Source organism: Octopus sinensis, linkage group LG16 (assembly GCF_006345805.1).
Source record: "Octopus sinensis linkage group LG16, ASM634580v1, whole genome shotgun sequence".
NCBI classification, from domain to species: Eukaryota; Metazoa; Mollusca; class Cephalopoda; order Octopoda; family Octopodidae; genus Octopus; species Octopus sinensis.
Window position 1 is genome coordinate 34364040 of NC_043012.1, and position 7928 is coordinate 34371967.

The window sequence follows — 7928 nt, forward strand, 5'->3', positions numbered from 1 at the left end:
AACACTCAACAACCAACAACAACGAAAACAACACAACCACTTACACAGACATACATAGAAGCCCACAACATACCCCTACCCCCTTCTGATTCCTCAGAAATTTCGTCGGAAGACGAAACCAGTGAGGAATGGCAAATAGCTACAAAAAGAAGGAAAATAAAGAGCAGAAACACAACCAAACCAAATGCAAACACGAACAAAGCAGGGGGAAATACATCTCCCGAAGACATTTCAAAACCCAACGCAAACAACAGCCACACCAACACCACAAAAACATATACAGCAAACATGCTCACAGCCATAGACACCAAAAACACAAATTTGATGGAATACATCCAATCAAAAACAAACATAACAGAAGATGACATAAAAACAAACAATCACCCATACACAACACCACCAGACCACATCAAAATATTACACATCTCCAAAAGTCTGCACCACACACTCAAAGGCATTTTCCCCAGTGCGGTTGGTAAATGCCAAAATATCTCACAAAGAAACTGTACTGGGATCTTCTCGAGGACAAACCAACGGAGGAGAAAGCAAAAACTTTCGAGCAGTAAGTAACCCTCTGTATTCTAATTCATTAGAACTATGATCAAGATTGGTTGTGTAAATGCGCGTGGCTTGGGGTCCCTTGGAAACAAGGGTACCTCTTAAATGACATAAAGTCACATAAGTTAGAAATCATAGCCATAAGCGAGACCAGACTCCACAATCCGCGGGCCCTAAAGACCATGTTTGGCGGACAGTTCAACATTTATTTTTCCCCCTGTCTGCCGAGAATGGGCGGTAGTGGCACCGCGGTACTTTTTCACAAGTCTGGATCTCAATGTAAGGACAATATTCGTAGACCCGGAGGGTAGACTGTGGTCGTCCTGGATGTCGACGGCAGCAATGGGTGCGCTTTTCGACTCGTATCAGTTTACGCACCGCCCTTAACAGGTCGGGCGGATTTCTTTCAACGTCTAGAAGTTTTCTTGGGAACGTCTCGTCCTTTACTCTTAGTGGGGGATTGGAATGCTACCTTGGACACGCATGTAGACTACGTGGGTAGAGATAGGAATAGACGGGGATGCAAATGCCTCAGAGACCTGCTCAGACGCTTTCAACTGTCTGACAGGTTCCGACTAGACCACCCGAATGCGCCAACGTGGACATGGAGCAACCGCATCGGGTCGTCGAGATCGTATCTAGATAGGATACTGTGTAGGACAGTAGATAGAGATAGCATAGGATGTCCACAATTCCACATAGTCAGCTACACGGATCACAAACTTGTGACATGTACGCTAGACTTAGGTAAGACACTTAGGCAGGGTCCCGGATACTGGAAACTAAACGCGTCTTTCCCATCGAGACAAGTTTTCAGAGACCGGATTAGCACACTAGTAAAGAGGGCTTTGACGGGAGCCATCATCAACAACAAATGGTGGTTTGCCCTCAAGAGAGCAGTAAAAGCAGAAGCGATTAGGTACAGCAAAGCACTAGCCATAGATAGAAATAGAGTAGAGGGTGAGCTAGTTAAGAAGCTAGAAGAGGCAATTAGAAGCGGCATCGCATCCGACGTTTTGGCGGCGAGGTTGGCCCTCGACCAACACTTCAACGCCAAACACGAAGGATGTGCTGTCAGAGCTAGGATGCGTGCTCTAAGGAACGAAGGTGTTGGAGCCGCGAGAGAGGCCCGGGTGGCAGAGGCGCAACAGGGCAACAAAGCCACCATTCGGTCACTGGTAGATGAACAGGGGCGCGAATTGCTCGAGCCAAGTAAATGTGTGAGGCCTTTCAGCAGCATTTTGCCCGACTGTTCGGAACGAGTGGAGGGCAAGAACGTAGGGTGGACTTCAGTGCCTACCTACATAGCCTACCACGACTCTCGACAAGAAAGGCAGGGTGCTGCGAAGGTGCCATCACGGCGGCGGAAGTGCGGGAAGCGATGGCAGAATGCTCGAGGGACAAATCACCGGGTTTGGATGGTCTACCCTACGAGCTTTACAATTGTATGCCAGACTTGTTTGGAGATCTCTTGGCGGCGGTGTACTGCAACTGGCAGCAAAACGGGAGCATTCCTGGTTTTTGTGAGCCGAGGAGCCGTAACACTGCTGAAGAAAGATCTAAACAAGGGAAATGTAATAGATAACTTTAGGCCCATCACTCTGCTTAATGCAGACTTGAAAATTTTGGCCAAGGTGCTAGCCAAGAGGTTGGCGCTTGTCATCGAGAAACTGGTCGACAAGGCGCAAACATGCGCCGTGCCAGGCCGGACCATCCATGACAACCTCCATCTGATGCGCTACATCATAGACAGGGTAGTTAACGAACCTGGCATGGGTGGGGCCCTGATCAACTTGGATCAATCGAAAGCCTTTGATAGGGTAGACCATCGATACTTGGAGGCAGTCCTGAGAGCGGCTGGTTTCGGTCCCGTCTTCCGCGGCTGGATAGCTGCCTTGTACAGAGGCATCCGTTCGGTAATTCGCGTAAATGGACATCTATCGAGACCTTTCGACATTGCACGTTCGGTCCGTCAGGGATGCCCCCTCTCGGCGCTTCTATACGTATTGACTCTTGAGCCACTACTACTGCGGAAGCTGGCGACTCTAAGGGGCATCCCGCGAGAATTGGGATGCGGGACGAGCGTGTCTGCATACGCGGACGACGTCACCGTCATAGTGTCTAGCCACGAGCACATCGAGCTGGTCGGCGAGACACTGAAAAACTACGAAGCGGTGACAGGAGCGAAAATCAACCGGGAAAAGTCAGTGGGCTTGCGACTAGGCACCTGGAGAAGCAAGCCCATGCCGTCCACCAGCGCCTCCGTCGTGGGACGCTGGACCGACGGCCCGGTTGAGTTGCTCGGGGTCTGGAACGAGATAACGAGTAGGGTGGTCACTCTCGCCCGGCAATGGGCCGAGAGGAAACTGTCCCTAAAAGGTCGAGCGGAGGTGGCGAACACGTACATCGCGTCCGTCATCTACTACCGCCTGACCGTCGTACCTTGTCCCGACCCTACCATCACCAAACTACAACGCATCCTCTTTCGCTTCGCTTGTGGAAAGGATGCGTCCCGATGGTCAGGCGATCCATTTGCTGTCAACACCCGTTAAAAGGAGGGCTGGGCATGCCGTGGTTGATGATGCGCAGACACGCGCTGAGACTGCGACATCTCTGGCTCTATGTAGACGACGGTGAACAGGTGTGGTCGCCGTTTGTGAGGCACGCTTTCCCGCAGCTCGTCTCCATGACCGAACTGCAGTCGTGGATCAAAAAGAGGCCGAGGAAGGGCGAATGGCACCGCGAGTGTCGCGTTGCTCTCAAGCAACTCTGCCGTCCTGGGTCGACCTTAAGTGACTTCAACACAACCAAAGCATTCTATAGGGGTTTAGTGGAGGGGAGGTACGACGACGAGCTCGGGGCGAACCTGGACGTCGACGAGGAGTACCTGACCCGCCTGTTCGGGACGACTTTCGGGCCAGGGCCCATGGACAACTTCCAGAGATCCCTGGCCTGGCAGTGCTACCGAGAAGCGCTACCCGTTCGGGATAAGCTCTACAGACACGGCTCGAGAAACACGGGGCCGACCTGCCCGAGATGCGGTCAGAGCGACGAAACCGTTCTGCACGCACTCGTTCAGTGTCCAACAATTTCCGACCTGTGGGCTTATGTCGAACAACTGCTGTCACGTGTGGGACGAGTCGGTTTATCAGCTGAGTCTATCGTCATATTGTCACGCCTCCTTCCTTCAAACGGGAAGGAAGAGCTATTTTCATCATCCTTGTGGCTATGGCGAAAGAATGTATCTGGTGGACGCGTCTGAAAGGATTGGAGACAAACACTTTCCTCTCTGGTCAATCTCTCATCAACTTCTTCAAGTACCACTTGAAAAGGAAAGTGAGAGTAGAGAGGCAAGTTTTGTCTAGCGTATGTTTAAAAAAAGATGGGTGAATGTAGCAAGAATGGCACGTATGAATGACGAAGCCACCTTGAGCATAGTCCTATGAACCCAGAAATCGAAAACAGAGAGTTGCTTATTTGCAAAAAAAAAAAAAAAAAAAAAAAAAGAAATATAAAATGTGACTTCATGACCGAGGTTACCGTGGTCTTTTCCGTAGGCTTTTCTTCCCACGGGTAAACCTCACCTGTCCTCTCCTTTACACTTCATATTGACATTTCTGTGATAACGATCCCTATTGATCAATTTTTTTTTTCCTCTCCCCCCCCCTTTTTTTTTTTTTTTACCCCCCCCTTTTTTTTTTGTCCTCTTTCTCTCCTTTTACGATCCCTTTGATCGAAACTCCCCCTTCCTTTTTTTTTTTTTTTTTTTTTAAACCTTCAAAAGAAAAGCTCTACCTTGTAATTTGTTCTATCTGTGTGCAGCCCTGTGTGGCTAATAAAGAAACATATCTATTTATCTATCTAGTCAGTAACAGTCCTATCAAAAAGCAGTCATGGTTCTAACTGATATTCTTGACCAATTGTTCTCAACCGGTTTCCATATACCTTATGACCCCCGAAAGTCCATATAAGATTTGTGAAGTGTTGTATGCAAGCAAAATAGTAAATTGGGGACCCACAGAAGTATATTAAGGGTCCATGAAAACAATTTTGCATCAGATGTATTTATTGCAAGACACTGCTGGATTTCATTCTTTAATGTCTTCCATAGTTCAAACTACAGTAGTTCATGAGTGATGAAGAAAAAAGGCATTTTGAAAGAGGTATCCATAAAACTAGTTATTAAGCTTCGAATAGCTCTGGGGTCCACCAGAATAAAATAGCAATAAAAATTTTCCATAGCAAAAAGTGGTTGCAAATCACTGTTCTAGACATTCTGTCTCTGAATATCAGGTGGGATTGGCACAATTGAGGTGGCTTTGGTCATATTCTTGATCAGAGTTGATCTAAGACTAAACAACGCTACACTGTTATGTAATGAGCCAAAATATTGTATTTAAAATTCCGACAGTTGTGAAGAGAGAATTAATTACATTAACGATAAATTCTGGTCAAGGATGGCAGACGAGAAAATTATGATATTTAAATAAGTTAAAAATTAATTGAACAAGAATGTGTGTGTGTGTGTATATATATATATATATATATATTATACATACATACACACAGGCATGTCTGTCTATCTATCTATCTATCTATCTATTTATATATATATATATATATACATACATAAATAAATATATACATACATGCACACACACACACACAACATACACTCACATACACAACATACACTCACACCCACCCACATACACGCTCTCTCTCTCTCTCTCTCTCACACACACACACGCACGCACAAAAACACACACACACACACACACACACACACACATACACACTCACTCACTCACTCACTCACACACACTTCGGCAAGTGCAAAATATAATTAATGTAAGCAGTAGCAAAAGGGGGCGAGTATTTAAATTAATAAAGTTAAGGAGTTATAATGATGTGATTAATGAGGGTACGCAGTAGTGGAGGATTGAAGGAGTTAAATTAATTTAGTTAATAAGAGTATGCTGTAGCAGGGGTGGGTGAGTTAAATTGATATAATTAATATATTTAATGTCGGGACATCTAAAAACTGAATGGAAATAAACAGTGAGAAAGAAATTAATATTCTTTAACGAGAATGGATTAGAGAGCTTCCACAAGTAGGGGAGTTAACTTAGTATAGGCGTATTCCAGAAGGTTTGAGATTTTTCCAGGAGTGACATTTATTTCAAAGAAGCACAAAATCTAGTCTCCTTCAATGCACTAGTAGAAATCTTCCAAAGTGAAGGTGTTCAGATCCCTTGTCCTTCAGGTCCCTTGTCCTTCAGGTCCCTTGTCCTTCATGCCCCTTGTCCCCATCTTCTCCTTCAGTTTGGGAAACAACCAAAAGTTACAGGGAGCAAGGTCTGGGCTGTAATGATGGCGATGGAAAGCTTTGATGTCCATCTCTGCCAAGTAGTTGGTTACCAGGATGCGATCGTGGACTGGCGGCGCATCGTTCTGGTGCCGGTGTTCTGTTCTTTTGCTATGGCTTTTCTTGAACCCCACTTGAACCCTCACAAAGTAGTCTGGTAAATGGGAACCCTGTGGATGTAGACGATACCTTTGCTTCCGAAAAAAGGGGTCATCATGAACTTTCCGATGGACTTGCTTTGCCCGATCTATTGTGGCAGCAAAAAAGAAAAAAAAAACCCCCAAAAAACCAGATGCTTAGCTCTTACGAGTTAATCCATAAGTAGTTAATCCATAATCAATTAATCCATAAGCAGTCCGTAGCATTTCATACGTTTCTGTAGTGGTTTTTTTTTGCCCAGTTTAACAAAAAACTTTATTGCTCAACGATCTTCCAAATTGCCTTCACGGCCTGACTGCATTCTGCTCACTAGTCAGCTGTGACAAGGAGGGTGTGCTCAAAGTAATGTTACAACCGCAGCCTTCAATCTGGAATAACAAAAGCTGACTGCGGGTCAGCTAATAAAGTATATAATAATGATACACTAAAATCACAATAATCTATAACAGCTAAAAAAAAGAATAAACTGCCTCACTTAAAAAAAGTCTCAAAACTTCTGGAATGCACCTCAGACATGTGTGTGCGTGTGTGTGTGTGTGTGGTGTGTGTGTGTGTGTGTGTGTGTGTGCGTGCGGTGCGCGTGTAGATACAGATGCATAAGTGTGTAGGTACAAAAACCTCACAAGTACACGCTTACGTTGTCCAAATATAGAAAGTATCAACAGATAATAAAAGTTACTGTGGAAGATGAAAGAGATAAGAAGTGGATCTGATGCTGATAAACAAGGCTTAACGAAAATCCTGGATAATATCTCATTTAGTTGCATCCTACTTCCTGCTACCCAGCAAGGCTACCGCCTTCAAAGACACGAGGGTGGGCTGAAAAATGCATAGGCTGACTAGGAAGGAGTAATGCTTGAGCTGCAAAACCTCGCATGCATTAATTTCAGCCCTTCTTAATTAACTGCGTTGTTTCTTTCCTAGTAAATTAATATCTGACTGTTTAAAAGAAGGCTTCGAATGTAACTAGCTTCGACTTCCCTTGAAAATGGATAAGATTTGGGATCTCAGTGTTATCAAGTGCGTGCAGAAAAAGGGTTTAGCCCCCAACGACACTCATACTGACATAGAGGATAACACTTCAACTTTATCGACAGTGTAAAAGTGGACAGCTGAATTCTGGAAGGGAAGGGTGAGTCTTGAAGAGGATCCAAGGTCTGGACGCCCTTCAAACTTCTTCCACCGACTCAAACATTGATTGTATTCACTACATGGTAACGGACGATAAGTGATTAACTATATATCAAAAAGCAAGGCGGCGAGCTGGCAGACACGTTAGCGCGCCGGGCGAAATGCATAGCGGTATTTCGTCTGTCGTTACGTTCTGAGTTCAAATTCCGCCGAGGTCGACTTTGCCTTTCATCCTTTCGGGGTCGATTAAATAAGTACTAGTTACGCACTGGGGTCGATATAATCGACTTAATCCGTTTGTCTGTCCATGTTTGTCCTCTCTGTGTTTAGCCCCTTGTGGGTAGTAAAGAAATATATATATCAAAAAGCCAATGTTATTAGCATATCCCGTGAGATAGTTTAGAATACTCTGCACAATGAACTTGGCATGACGAAGGTTTCTGCTCGGTGGGTGCCACGTCTTCTGACACCTCATCAAAAGCGCTGCAGCAAAATCTGACATTGTTTGAGGCAGATCCAGCTGGTTTCTCTGAACGTTTTCTGGACCTGAGCCAGAGACAAATGGATAAAATCCATGCTGTGGAAATACTTCTCACCTGCTCCAAAGAGAGCCAAGGTCGTTTCATCTGCAGGGAGGTTGATGATCTTAGTTCTTTTGGGATGCAAAAGGATTATCTTCCAACACATTACATTTCATAGGCGAAATGTGGAC